Source organism: Sus scrofa, chromosome 5 (assembly GCF_054392235.1).
Source record: "Sus scrofa isolate SSC_HxYL_T2T_F1_AM1 chromosome 5, Sscrofa_HxYL_maternal_Yorkshire_Landrace_v2.0, whole genome shotgun sequence".
Taxonomy (NCBI): domain Eukaryota; kingdom Metazoa; phylum Chordata; class Mammalia; order Artiodactyla; family Suidae; genus Sus; species Sus scrofa.
The window spans coordinates 27,285,094-27,300,697 of NC_139387.1; positions in this window are offsets into that span (position 1 = coordinate 27,285,094).

Consider the following 15,604-nt stretch of genomic DNA (forward strand, 5'->3'; position numbering starts at 1 on the left):
AAGATGAGGAGGCCTGGGGGGAGGGAGGAAAGGAAGGGAGAGGCCAAGAAGAATTTTAATTTCCCATGCGCCAACATAATTACAGAGCAGATACAAATCCCTCCAAATCTTTTGTGCTGCTTTATATGCATTCATTATTTTCCTCATCTTTTTGTCACCAGCCAACCATTTAACTAGTTTACAGTCAGTTCCAAGGAAATTTATGCAGATTAGAAATCACTGACCTAAACTGAAGCCCTGAAGACATCTTACCTGTTACCACCTTGATAGATAATGTGTTTTAATGAATTCACTCTCTGTATGTCAGAAACCTAGTGTCAGCTGCGCTGCCTCCCTTATCTCCAAGGCCTGTGAACTGCCCTAAGTTTGAAGTATGGGAGATCAGAAAGCCTCATCTCAGATTGTTCTGGAGTTTTTCCCCAACCAGAGCCCATCATTTTGGGAATTCATTTAAATAAGTAGAAGGAAAATATTGAGCCTAAAAAAATGCAGTTAACTCCGTTGCATTTTCCTTTGCTGTGATTAATTTCATTTCCCCTGGGAAATGTTACCCTTTGAAGTTGTGGATGAGTTAGAACTTTTCTCTCAGAATTATTAACACCTACCATTCCTAACAAGTAGTGTATGCCCTATGGCAATCTTGGATTTTTCTCACAATTAAATGCAGTTACTATTGAATAAACAATCTATTGTCATTATCAGTGTTTGTTGTTAATATGACTTGAACACCAGCAACATTTTCTCTTTAGAGAAGGCTTTTTTCTAAAATATCAGTGTTATGTATGTATCAAAAATGATGTGCTTGTCAACTTGAAGTCTGGTCAGACCAGTTCTGTCAAGGCAAATGAAAAGTAGGCTGGTAACCTGTGGCTTGAGGCCAAATGATGACTATTGCAGGATGTACCATGTACATGTACAGTGAGCTCACCTCTCAAACTGGTAGGGCGCTGCTGCAAGGAAGCCTTTTTATGACTGGATGAACTTCACATTAAGAGAGAGAGACAGGCTTAATAAGGATTGACCCATTACCAAAACCATAGGCACAGCAAATGTGTGTGTGTGTGTGTGCACGCATGTGTGTGTGATATGGAGGGCACTTGGCCTTGTACTTGGCCAGTCCCCGTTGGACCCATGTGTGGGTCACAGATGGCAGAGAAGACTTTGACTATGTGTGGGAGGCAGGATAATGGTATTGAAATCTGTGGCAGCCACTTGCTTGCCTCTCCACCCCCAAAAGCCATTCCCCTCCTCTTTTTTTTTTTGTCTTTTTATCTTTTCTAGGGCTACTCATATGGAGGTTCCCAGGCTAGGGGTCTAATTGGAGCTGCAGCTGCCGGCCTACACCAGAGCCACAGCAACTCGGGATCCCAGCTGCGTCTGCGACCTACACCGCAGCTCACAGCAACACCAGATCCTTAACCCGCTGAGCAAGGCCAGGGATCCGCAACTTCATGGTTCCTAGTCGGATTCATTAACCACTGAGCCATGATGGGAACTCCCATTCCTATCCTTTTTGACAGAAATGATCTTTTTTTTTTTTTTTTTTTTTTTTTGTGGGGAGTGTGTTTGTGTGTGTGTGTGTGTGTGTGTGTGTGTGTGCACGCGCATGCTGAGCTAGTGGCTGAAACTATGATGGGTTTTAGTCATTAATGGTGATCTCTTTTCTTTTGACAGAGTTTGTTTTGCCTTTTCCAGGGCTCTCTGGAGCCAGGGTAGCCATGTATGTAAGGCATTCTACTCAATGCTATGGAAGGAGAAATCTGCAGACTGGCTTCTAGGAAAAACTCTCCTACCTTTTTTGCCCAGTTGATGTTATATGAAGATGTACTGCTTGGATTTGCGGCAGTTATCTTGTGAGAAAGGGGTGACGTGCCTAAGAAGGAAAAGCTGACAGATGAAAATGACAAAATCAAGAAAGAAATGAGGTGTTTGACAGTGGTGTGCAGCTGCTACACCCGATCTGGAGCTCTGCGCATCCAGACTTCTTGCCACATGATAAGTAAATGCTTTCACTGCTGAAGCCTCCATGAATAGGGCTTTCTCTTTACTTTCAGTTGTTTGAAGCCAAGTGAGTTTAAAATCAAAATGGAAAGAGACACTCTCATCTACTTCATCACAACGCTTGGAGAGGTTTCAGTATTTCAGGGGCTCCAGCTGGAGAGGCAGCAGGGTGCAGAAAGGGTGGTAGTGTCAGGTCAGAGCACACACAGAACCTGTATTATGCAGGGGACGTGCCAGTGGAGGTAGTGGTACCCAGTGGCTGTGGCAATGATGTCTGGTGATTCCAATAGAAGTGGCAGATGTGCCTGACTGAGGTCGTGAGTAGTGAAGCCCAGGAAATACAGTGGTGCCTGGTTGATGCTGGGATGGCTCGTGTTGGGAGAACAGAGCAGAAAAGAGAAAAAAGGGATGGTACCCAGGAGCCAACTAGATAGCTGATTTTACGTTTATGAGGACATAGACATCATCTCTGGTATCTTAGAAAGGATAACCTGCTGCAACATATATACTCCAAATTTAGAATGCCTCAAACACAATAAGAATTTAAACTTTTGGATTAGCAATGAGATCCTGCTGTGTAGCACTGGGAACTATGTCTAGTCACTTATGATGGAGCATGATAATGTGAGAAAAAAGAATGTATACATGTATGTGTCACTGGGTCACCATGCTGTACAGTAGAAAAAAATTGTGTTAGGGAAATAACAATAAAAAAATATTTAAATTTGTTCACAAACAGTCCAGTGGTCAATGGGTGGTTTTCCATGTGGTGATTCAGGGGCCAAAGAGACTTCCATCTGCAGTCCCCTTGGATTTAGTTGTCATTTGCATTGAGCTGGTGGAGCAGGAAAAAGAAGAGTATGGAGGTGAGACGCCTGCTTTCTTGAAAGGTTAGATCCAGAAGTGGCTCTCATTACCCTGTCTCTACTTCATAGTGAGAATGAGTTATGTGTCTCTACCTTACTGCAAAAGTAGTGGGAACTGGGTTTTCCTGGCTGGGGAGTTGCTTTCCAGTTACAACTCTATATCAGGAAAGAGGAGAATGGATTCTGATAGGCTCTCTGCCACATCCAGTTTTTCCCAGAGATATCTGTTTAGGGGTGGAATTGGGGTGGGGCAGATACTTTGCAGAACTTTGGAGTTTCTAAGTGGCTGGTGGGGTAAGCCCACATAGGCAATAAGACCAATGATTTACCCATTTATCGTCTAAGTGCAGAAGTGGCATTCTTCCCTTCCTTGGAATTATCTGCCTGACTGTATAAAATTGCCAAATAATTAAAATGACTCCTTTCTTTTGCCTAATTATTTAGATCTGGTATGGCTGTAGTACTGAATTTCATTTACGATTTAATTTAAACCATACATCAACAGTCTAAACTGTTAATATTTGCATCTATTAAGTCCTTTTATTTAAGAACAAAGCACTTAAAAGCACGTGGTAAATTTTTTTCTTTTTAAAGGATTTTGATGACTGCATGGCTTATTACTAAGAAACAGAATTTCAAAATGAGCATCAGACTTATTTTTCAAGCGCCTTGTCATAAGTGCATTGCTACCCATGTAGTAAAGTAATTTTCCCTTGTGTGACAAATATAGCACTAAAGAAGAATGAGCCTTGTCTGATAAAATGGCTTTTATTAATCTCCTAATGTTTTTATTTTGTTGTAGAATTATGATTAGTTTCAAGAGAGTAGCAAACAGGTTATGATCAGAGTTGAATATTATTGCTATCCAGATATCTTTGGTTAATGCCTGCTGTTTATTTCAAAAACAAAATGCTTCCATTAAGAGAAATCAACGATAATGGCCTGACTTTATTATCAAGAAATTATACCTGTTATGTAAACCTTGCTAATTATAAGCGCTTGAATTCATTTGGGTGATATAACAGATGAAAAAGGCCATTTATTAGGAGAAGTACTTGGCGTTTGTACCAGCATAATAAAACTGAAATAATAAAAAACAATCTAAGGAAAGAAGAAATGTTAATGAGCAATGGAATTTGCCCAGGACTGAATATACCAGGGGATGACATGGAGTGTGGGATTATCACCAAGGGCTTCATCTTGAAAATGGATTCCCTTCAGCCTCCTCCATCAGCCCGTCCGCATTGCCCCCTCTCGTCACTTTGCTTCCTCCTTCTGTGGACAATCTGATGTATGCACTGGCTCCAGCTTCTACTGACCCTTAACTTGTAACTTCAGCACTGACCTCTTGCTTGTGGCCCAGTGCACCATCCCTTCTGGGATGTCCTGTCCAAATAGAATTGGTTCCTCATCTTTCTTTCACCTATCCTAACCTGAATGTCACCCTTGGCTCTTTCCTTCCCTGCATTGCATATCCATTAAGTCACAACACTTTGTTTTCAGCCAGACATTTCCCTCTCAAATCCAGTTTATATATTCACTGTCACTGCCTTAGCCTGGGCCATTACCGTTTCCTGTTTTAGTGACTATAACCTATAAATTGAACCAGATTTAAGATGTTACTATTATTATTATTATTGTTTTTAGACCCACACCTGCAGCATATGGAAGTTCCCAAGCTAGGGTCAAATCTGAGCTGCAGCTGCTGGCCTACACCACAGCTCACGGGCAACTCTGGATCCTTAACCCACTGAGCAAGGCCAGGGATTGAATCCAATTCCTTATGGATGCTAGTCAGGTTCATTACTGCTGAGCCATGATGGGAATTCCAGGATGTAATCATTAAAGCAATTTTATTTCCATCTTCTCTAGTCCTTTTGTTTTTAAGTTGTTCCCTCGACTTTTTTTTTGGAAATATTTTAAATCCACAGAAAAATGGAAATCATGGAATAATAGACAGATGTATAAGCTTCTCCTTTTAGATTCAGCAACTGTTAACACTGCTGAATCCCTTTCCCTTTCTCTCTCATAGTCTATTCCCCACACCTCTGTGCAGAACCCAGCCCTACTTGGGCTCCCTAGGGATTTGTGGCTTGGGATTGGCTTGGACATCTGTTTCTGTTGGTCTGACTCTGATAGTAAAAGGTGTTTCAAGCAGCAATGGAAGGAGACAGCAAAAGAGAAGGGGTCACTTTGATGAAGGGTGTTGTGAGCCTTGGTGAATCAGCAGCACCTGCTTGGGTGTCTAGTGGTCACCACTGGAGAGGAGGTCATTTTCTCAGGGTGAAGCCTGGCCACCTGAGGGCTCAGGGTGGTGCTAGAGTGTCAGATGAGACTGTGGCCCTCAGAGTTCCATGTCTTCACGGAGGACACTGGCAGGTGTGGCTCTTCCTCAAGTGGGTCTTTGACAGTGGAATTTGAAGCAGAGGGGTATGAACGGACTTGTTTCTGAGCATAATAACACTCAGAGAGTCTCAGGATGAGTGAGAATTTGAGGCTGGGGAGATGGCAGCAGCTGCATGTAAATGGTGGTTAGAACAGCAAGATATGGGCATTGCTGTTACTGTGACCTCACAGACTGGTGAGTCTGAAGACATTTGGGTTACTCAGGGACAGAAATAAAGAGATTAAAGGAAATAAAGCTGCATTTCCTTTCCCCTGCAGTTCACCATGCCCCTAATTGTGAAGCAATAATTCCTAGGGTGTCTACTGCTCCACTCTTTCCTTTTGACCGTATCCATGGGCTATAGGCACGTGATAATATGCCTGTTTGGTCAGTTGATCCTCAAAGCCATTGAGGACAATTACTTCTTATTTTCTTTTGATAGAAGTAAAGTATTTTTGTCTAAATTAACTATATTGCTTTGTCTTTCAAGCCATTAAAGCAAAAACTCCAAAGTCCTTACTGCCTCAAAAATATTGCTGAGCTTATTTATTTAAAAAATATCCGCTTTCTATCAGAGGCAATTAGACATGCATTGCAGTCGCATTTTCCAAAGATGGAGGCAATGACCTCTCCTATCCCATATGCTCTTACAATGAGTCTGTGACATTCATTTCATCCAATGGTAGGCTCTGTGTCCCCTCTCCTTGCACCTGAGGGGAGCTCTGTGACTGCCTTGACTAGTAGAATGTGGCAGAAGTGATGCTATGTGGCTTCTGAAGCTAGATCATAAAAATGCAATGTATTTCTGCTTTACCTTGTTGGGACATTTGCTCTTGGCACCCATCTACCATGTTTTGAGGAAGCCCAAGTAGCCCACGTGGAAAGATCATAAGAAGAGCTCATGTAAAGTCATTTCAGCCAAATAGCTGAGATCTCAGATGACCACCAGCATCAATCACAGACATGTGACTCTAAATCTTGCCCAATAATTTCATTCAGCTGTTGAGTAGCCCTCAGTCTTGGGGCTTCCTAGTTGAGTACTTAACAATCAGAAAGCAAAGAAAAGCCCTGCCAGATGTGCTTTATTTAAATTCCTAACCCACAGAATCTGTGAGCACAATAAAATCGCAGTTTTGTGCTGCTGAACTTGGGGTGTTGGTTATGCAGCAGCAGTAACTAGAAGAGCATATACACTTTTTTTGGTTTGTTGACAGCTCTGAGTATTGACCATTTCAAATGTTTTATAAGTGAGTCAAATTGAAGATATTTTCTTTACCCCATAATGTTGTGGTCTTAATATGAGAACTGTCTCTATGAAATTCTTTAATTCAAACATGCCTGATTAGTCAGGAGAAGCTGTCTGCAGGGAAATTTCCCCAGGAGTTTTTGCACAAAGGAGCAATGAGTTTCCTGAGAAAGAACTTAACCTGAACAAAGAGATTCTTTGCTTAAGAACTTGGTGCCAGGGAATGGTTCAATATTAGAGTGTTGGATCATCTTTGAGTACATTCAGTTCCATCACTCAATTTTCCTTCCAGCCCAGCTACTGTGGACCCAAGCCTGAATTCCAGGGAGAGGAGAGTTGAACTATAAGAGTGAGTAAAAGGAGAGGAGAAACTTTATCTTCCTTGGGGCTCTGAGAACACAAACCAACAGGTTCAGCAGCATTGGTGCCAACTGCCTTGGCCACATAAGAAGACATCTGACTTTTGTTGTTGGGCATCGAGTGACCCATTGTTGACTTTGGAGGCCTTGGCAGAAAGCCAGAGAAAAATGAAGGGCAAATAGTGCTTGTCATGTGGAAGGTGGGAGGACTCTATTTACATTCATCCATTCACCATGTAGTGGGGAATCTTAACTGTCCATGAGTTCTCTTCTCCTCTTCTTCCATAATAACAGAGTTGTAGTTGGGCACATGGCTGCCAAGCTACTCTACATTTATCATCTTCCCTTGTAGTTAGGTGTTAGCAGGTGGAATGTGAGAAGTTATGAGTGCCACTTGCAGTTCTGGGGCTCTGGACACCTGGATATGCCTCTCCTAGCTTTCTTTTTCCTCTCTGCTGGCTGCAACCCATCAACTCAACCTGTACATGCAGATAAGGATATATCTTGGCTTTCTGAATGACTGTGTGGAGCAGAGTCACCCACTGACATGGAATGCTCACCACTAGTTCTTAGGTAAAAAGTATTTTTTTTCCAATCTTTATTTGTGTCTCTTTGTTTTATCACTTTAGCCTTACTCTAGTCAATACCCTTAGCCCCCCAGCAAATATTTAGTGAGAATACATCAGGTTCAGTGAAAGAGGATGGGGATAAAATGGTGATCTTAAAATTCTGGGGGGAGGGGGGATGCTCACAAATAAATATATAATTATAATTGTGATACACACTAAGGGCCCTAAAAAAGAGATGCATGATGATGTGAGAGAATATAATTGGGGAAACTGACCTAGTCATGGAAATTAATAAAGGCTTATCTGAGGAAAAAAAAGTTTGTGTTGGAGTTTCCACTACTTCCGACTAGTATCCATGAGGATGTGGGTTCGACCTCTGGCCTCGCTCAGTGGGTTAAAGTATCTGGTGTTGCTGTGAGCTGTCAAAGGCTCAGCTTGGATCTGGTGGTGCTATGGCTATGGTGTAGGTTGGCAGCTGCAGCTGTAGGCATAGCCTAGGAACTTCCACATGCTACAAGTGTGCCTTCCTCCACCCCCCCCCCCAAAAAAAGATTATGTTGAGATCTTCAGGAAGAGTGGGGTACTTTGTGGATGGAAGATAATTGTCAGAATACTTTAGGGTTTTTTTTTTTTTTTTTTTGTCTTTTCTAGGGCCGCTCCCACGGCATATGGAGGTTCCCAGGCTAGGGGTTCAGTTGGAGCTGTAGCTGCCAGCCCATGCCATAGCCATAGCAACTCGGGATTCGAGCCACGCCTTTGACCTACATCACAGCTCACAGCAACGCCGGATCCTCAACCCACTGAGCGAGGCCAGGGATCGAACCCTCAACCTCATGATTTCTAGTCGGATTCGTTAACCTCTGAGACACAACGGGAACTCCAGTTTAGGGGTATTTTGAAGTTGGGACTAGCATTCCCAAAGTTGTGGCTAGGTGTGAGCCAAGGAAATACTTTTCTTTGTGTTTACAGCTCTTGTTTTGTAGGTATGATGGTAGGGCAGGGAAGCTCAGGTCACAAAAATATAACTACGACAGCTCTGTTATGTGAATGCCAAATTGAGATACTTGGTGTGATAATGGGACAAATATTTGAAGTGCCAGGATGGTCTTTGGAAAGTCTGGATTGTAATATCTGCTGGATAAACCCGGGTCAGGTTTGGTGGCTCTCACTCTCCTAGTTCAGGGGAGATAGGAGGTACTATAGGTTATTTCCACACAGCCCCACGATTGAGCATGAACTCAATACATTTTAAGATGCTGAACTGCTGATGAGTAACAAGTCATCTGATACTCTGCAGGCTTTTTCACCCTTCATTTTCACATTATTGTCACTGGTTGGGTAGTCTAAAGACCCATGCAGTTTTAAGACCTTATGTGCTCAGATTTTTGAGGCTTCACAGTATGTAGGTATGTAGGTGGTGTTATACAGTAGGTTCCATGTCTTACTGTGGCTCTTGTGCTAGCCCTTTAATTATAGCTTCTGTTAAAGTTTTTTCCTTTAGGCAAATTTACTGACGAAACATGTAACACTGGCCATGATTTAAATTTCCACCATAGAAGAAGGGAGATAGAAATTTAAAGCTATATTCTACTCAATTAGGCACAGTTCTGAGGATATGATAGTGACAAGCTCTATGATAGTTGACATGAGATTATAATGTTAATGTTTAAAAAAGACCCCAAATCTTTATTATGGTTTATAGCTTGCTTTCCATAAAGTTATTCTATTAGTCCCAGACTGATGTGATTTGTATGAAATAGTGTACATGAAAATAAATATTTTTCTATTTAGTGTACATAGAATTACTTGCTTTTCCTTATCTTTAATATGCAGGGACACATATGGGTGTAATTTAACTATTATGATTTTAAGAACCATGCCTTTTAATTCCTGCTATAAAATTTGCCTCTTTGATTGTAAGATTGATAACTCATTGTTTTTAAAAATTTGCATTTTTAGGTTGTATCTGACAGCATCCATCTTCAAGTCCTACTGATTTCACTTTCTGTCTCTTGAGCCTATCCACTTCTATCCATCTCTACTTCCACAGTTTCTTGCCTGCACCATTTTAATTTCTCTACCTATTACCAGAATATATGGAGGTAGTTAAATTTGAGGTTAAAGCATAGTCACCTGCAAGAATGCCCTATTTCAAACACCAGCTACAAAGTCAGAGGTCCCCATGGCCACTCCTCACCAAGCTCTGGTGTTTTTATTGAGGTCTCATTACATAGGCATTGTTGATTGAATCATTGGCACCTGGTTGAACTGAATCTCTGGTCTCCTTTCCTTTCCTGGAGGTTGGGCTAATATCATGTGTTTTAAAGCCTCAACCCCCTCATCATACTTTTGTTCTTTCTGCTATGGCCAGGCCCCATTCCAAGTTATCTCAGAGGTCCACCAGAAATCACTTTGTTAGCAAAAACAGTCCTGCATGGTTTGGTGAACCCATCATGAATAACAAAGACACTCCTATTATTAGGAAATTCCAAGTGTTTAGGAGGCTGTCTGCTAAAAGCTGGGGACAAAGGCCAACTAAAGACCTTATTACAAACACTCTGGCCTCCCTCTAATTGAGTAAATGTTTACCTGGCACCCTGGAAGGTGAATAGAAAAAACAGATCACTAAGAACTACAATCTTAAGACCCCAAGAATATGGTGCTCTTGACTGAACGTAGCAGGCCTAGAGTATTCTTGGAGTCCCCTTGTGGCTCAGAGAGTTAAGGATCTGGCGTTGTCACTGCTCTGGCTCTGGTTACAGCTGTGGTGTAGGTTGGATCTCTGACCTGGGAACTTCTGCATGCTGTGGGTTCAGTCAGAAAAAGAATTCTTTCCTGAAGAAGTGGACTGCCTAGGCAGAAATCTGGATCCATAAAAATTTTATTGTAGCAGTGGGCCAGCAACAGTTGGCAAAATATGTAGGATTTGTTTTCAGTAAGACCATTGTATTACAATGAGAAACAATGGAAATGGTGACTTGATTAGACCCAGTTCTCATTCTTCTAGGATGAAGGTGCCAGACTAAACCCCAACTCCTTTGGACTGTATCAGCCCTTGGGGGTTCTGAGTAATTTGGAGGCTGGAATGAAGGAAAGTCTCAAGAAGATCTTGAATTGCTTACCAATAGGTAGGTGTAAGCCTTGAGCAATTAATTAGACAGGTGGAAAAGATGAGACTGAATTTATACCTAAGTCTGTGGAATAAGCCATACCAGCTCTTACATATTCTAAGGGTTTTTTTTCATGGTTACACATGCTACAGTATGGAGTTATCTGTTAATTTTTTGCTAGTGCCATACTATTTTTAATAAGTTTGGTTTTATAATAAATTGTGACACCTAATTGAGATGAAATGACCCTAGGCATCTTTGTTCTAGGTGTCTTAGAAATTTTTGTAAGAGGGCTTGTTCTGGATTGGAGTTGATTTGAGGATGCAGCTCCTCTAAATAGGAAAGAAGTTGAGCATTTTTTCATTGACAAAAAGGAGACAGACTTATGAAGTGTAAAGTAATTTTCTTCTTAGTCCTTCCTACTCAGTTCTTTGAACTCACATTCAGGGGCTCATCAGGGGCTCATATTCCTTCGGTTAGGAGAAAATCCTGCTGGGTTCTTTAAGACGGGTGGTATTCTTAATTTTTAAAGCTGTCGCAATTTTTGCATTTTTGTTTTATGATCCCTGGGTCGTTCAGTAGGAAAGTGGGAGAATGTATTGGTCACCATCGTAACCTGAAGTCTACTATGTTCTTTTAAAGACTTATTCATTCAGCATGTGATTATTTGGCCTACGTTAGGTTCTGAAGATGCAAAAATCAGTAAGATTAAGTTCTTGCCCTTGAGAAATAGACATTCCTTGGATTTATTATAAAGAGGGTGGTGGACTCTTCTTTCCTTCCAGGTCATAGAGATTCAACTACAGACCTTGGATCAAAGGAAAGATAAGAGTTTAAGTTGAATTTATTTCTTAATTTTGTGAGAGAAATTGGGGGTAGCCTTTGGATATAGTGTGCATTTCTAGAATTTCAGCTCTAGAAGGGCTTATAGAGTATCCAGTTAAAATCCTTCCTTTTCTTATTACAAAATTGAGGTAAAATATATTTAACAAATTTAATTTAATATCCAACTGTTTTTAAGCACATGGTTCAGTGGTATTAAATACATTCATAACGTTGTGCAATCATCAGCACTATCCAGAGAATTCTTTTCTTGTAAAATGGAAATTCTATACCCATTAAATAATAACTCCCCATTCTCCATCTTCCCCAACCCCCTAGCTCCTGGCAATCAACGTTCCACTTCCTGTTTCTATGCTTTTGACTACCGTAAGTACCTCATGTAAGTGGAATCATATAGTATTTGTCTTTTTATGATTGGCCTGTCTTACATTTTAGCATAATATCCTCAAGTTCCATATACGTTGTAGCATATATCAGAACTTTCTTCCTTTTTAAGGCTGAATAATACTCCATTGTATTTACATATCACATTTTGCTTATACATTCATCCTTCAGTGGCTATATGAATGTATAAGCATAAAAGCTAAAAGCTAAATAATTTCCATGTTTTAGCTTTTATGCATAATGCTGCTATTGACGTGGGTATACAAATATCTCTTCAAGATATTGCTTTCATTTCCTTTGGATGTATATCCAGAAGCGGAATTTATGGATCATACAATAGTTCTTTTTTTTTCTTTTTTCTTTTTAGGGCCTCACCTGCAGCATATGGAGGTTCCCAGGCCAGGGTCTAATTGGAGCTATAGCCGCTGGCCTATGCCACAGACGCAGCAATGCCAGATCTGAGCTGCCTCTGTGACCTGCACCCCAGCTCACAGCAACACCGGATCCTCAACCCACTGAACAAGGCCAGGGATTGAACCCACAACCTCATGGTTCCTAGTTGGATTTGTTTCCCTTGCACCACAACGGGAACTCCACAATAGTTCTATTTTTAATTTACTGAGGAACTGTCATACTGTTTTCTGTAGATGCTATTCCATTTTACATTCCCACCAACAGTGCACAAGAGTTCTGATCTTTCCACATCCTGGCTTCCAAGGGGAGAGCAACTTATTTGCATATTTACAATTCCAAGACCCCAGAAGAAAGTCCTTTGCCTTAGCTCATTTGAAAAAAACCCAGCATAGAATTCTGATTGGCTTGACTTGGATCACATGTCTACTCCTGGACCAATCCCAATAACAGGGCTGAGACTTTATGATTGGCCCACCTTGGATCAGGTGCCCTCCTCTTGGCACATGTTGGAAACATCCACTAAAACCATATGGTTTGAAAAAAGCATCTACCCACAGATACTGTTCTGGGTATTTTTAAAACAAATTTTTCTTTAAGGCTCTCTTTCCCTCTGTTTCCTTATATTTATGTGTTTATAAAATGATGTCATGGACAGAGAGACTCTGTTAGGTCCTAATTTCTCTTTATCTCATGGTTGCGTCTAAACATTCATAACAAAAGTGAATTGCCAGTATCTTTTTTAATGAAGGTGTGCTCAGGGCAGAAGCTCCAGGAGCACAGATGAGCACTCAGTCTGGCTGTCTTCAGGGAGCAGGGCCCATTGTATGTGTGTTGATTGGCAGGACACAGTAAACGGGCTATAGTAGAAATCCTGAGAAATCCTGAGTTTGTGATCCTGGAAGGGTTTCTGTATTTCTGGCTGTGAGTAGCTAAGAAATTTCTGTGTGCTGAAAAGTAGAGCCCAGAAAAATTGGTGCTTTGTGGTCTAATCACAGCTGTAGCTGTAGCCTCCAACCTACACCACAGGTCATGGCAACACCAGATCCTCAAATCACTGAGCAAGGCTAGGGATCAAACTTACAACCTCATCGTTCTTAGTCAGATTCGTTAACCACTCAGCCATGACGGGAACTCTTAGCTGGACTCTCTTTTAGCTCTTAGCTGGACTCTCTCCCAATTCAGGAGCTTGCCTGGGGGCTTCCCCAGCCAGTTTTCAGCTCCACAAGGCAGGAAAAAAAATGATTATTAATTTTTTGGTCTCATTTTTAATTGGCTCAGAAATTTAATCAGAAAAATTCTAAGTACATGCAATTGTAACAAACAAATAAACAAAAACAAACAAACCTATTAATTAGCTACCCACAGGCTTGCCTCTTCAAAGTAGGTTTAAACCTGAGTAGAAAATGACATACAACTCTATTCTATATCTCCAGGTATGAAAATCACTGCCCAAGATGAAAGCTTCAATGAAGATACTGCTTTGGAGGTTTTCAGTTTTAGAGAAGAAGAGAGATTATGAGAGCTCATTACAGGACACTGAACTGGTAAGAGCTCCCTTTTCTCTTTAGTTATACGTGCACTGAAAATATATTTTTCTGGTGCGGCAAGAGTGCTCATGATGGGCCAGACATTTGCTCTGCTAATGACACTTGGCATTTCCAGTCACCTGAGAAACAAGGATGCCTAATTTCAGGAGATGTGCATAAAGGTGGTAACAGTCAGCCCCCAGTGTAGACTCTTTCAGAAGCTTAACACTCAAAACTGTACTCTGGCTCAACTAAGCTCAGAAACACATTTCAGATATACAGTGGAGCCAATGTCCCTGAGATACCTAAGTCTCCTCTTGCCTGTGGACTTTTTGTTTATCCACCCCAATCAGAATACTATCAAGGGTGGCCTCTGGCTTCAGGGATGGCCAGTCCACTGCCAAGCAGCTAGCCTATTGTATTCTCATCCCGTTTATCTCTCTCTACTTCTTCTTTCTCTTTCCCCTCCTCTGAAGATTTTGCTGAATGCAGATCCTGATTCAATAGGGCTGGAGTGGGGCCTGAGATTCTGCAGTCCAGTAAGTTCAAGTGATGCAATGATGTTGGTCCCTGGGACACACGTAGTGTAGCAAGAGACTAAGCCACAGAGTAGAGGAAATTAAGAGCCCAGACATCTTTACTGTGATGCCAGTGTAAAGGTCAGGGAACTCATGCTGCAGAGGGTCTCAGATAAGCTCTGGATTTGTCCTCTGAGGTCTGTTTTAACTTTTGCCCTGCTTTTCCATGGATTCCTCAAGAGATGCATCCTTTGAACAGAGCCCCTTGTCCTGAGTTAATGTGAGGAGGATTCTGTTCCTTCATTACAACCAGATGTACGTCAACTAGGTCAAAAAGCTGATATATCAGGAGTTCCCGTTGTGGCTCAGTGGTTAACGAATCCAACTAGGAACCATGATGTTGTGGGTTCGATCCCTGGCCTTGCTCAGTGGGTTGAGGATCCGGCGTTGCCGTGAGCTGTGGTGTAGGTTGCAGAGGCCACTCGGCTCCCGCATTGCTGTGGCTCTGGTGTAGGCTGGTGGCTACAGCTCTGATTGGAGCCATAGCCTGGGAACCTCCATATGCCATGGGAGTGACCCAAGAAATGGCAAAAAGACCAAAAAAAAAAAAAGCTGTTATATCAGCATTTAGAGAAGAGCCCACCAGTCAGGCCTGTACAGGGTCCGATTCACAGGGCATCACTTCCCCTTAGCTATGGCCTGGCACCTCCCTCTGCTGCACCATCTCTCCATCAGAAACCCAAGTCTGTGCCTTTGGGGCAAGACCTTGTTCTGACCCTGCTGACTTGTTCATTCTTTTAGTGCCAACTCCTCTAGTTAAGAGATGCAATTTCGAAACAGAAATACTTCCAACTTTGAACACTGGAGAAGGCAGAAAATTTACCTGTCTGTTTTTATTTAAAGACAGCCAGAAAATATAATAAATAAATCAGTGGTTGGAATGCTAATGTGTAAACTTATTTGCAATGTGAAGGGCACATCAATTGTGATTTTACTATGGCCCACCAGGTTCTAGTTATATATTCACACAAATAAAAATAGGCTTGTGTTCTATTTAACATGCTCACAAAATAGGGAGAATTCTAGGAAGAAGTGAATATTAATATGTGATTATTTTATTTTTGTCTTTTCTAAGGACATACCTGCGGCATATGGAGGTTCCCAGGCTAGGGGTCTAATTGGAGCTGTAGCCACCGGCCTACACCAGAGCCACAGCAATACCAGATCCGAGCTGAGTCTGCAACCTACACCACAGCTCATGGCAACACCGGACCCTTAACCTACCTACTGAGGGAGGCCAGGGATTGAACCTGCAACCTCATGGTTCCTAGTCAGATTCGTTAACCCCTGAGCCACAGCAGGAATTCCTAGGTTATTTTATT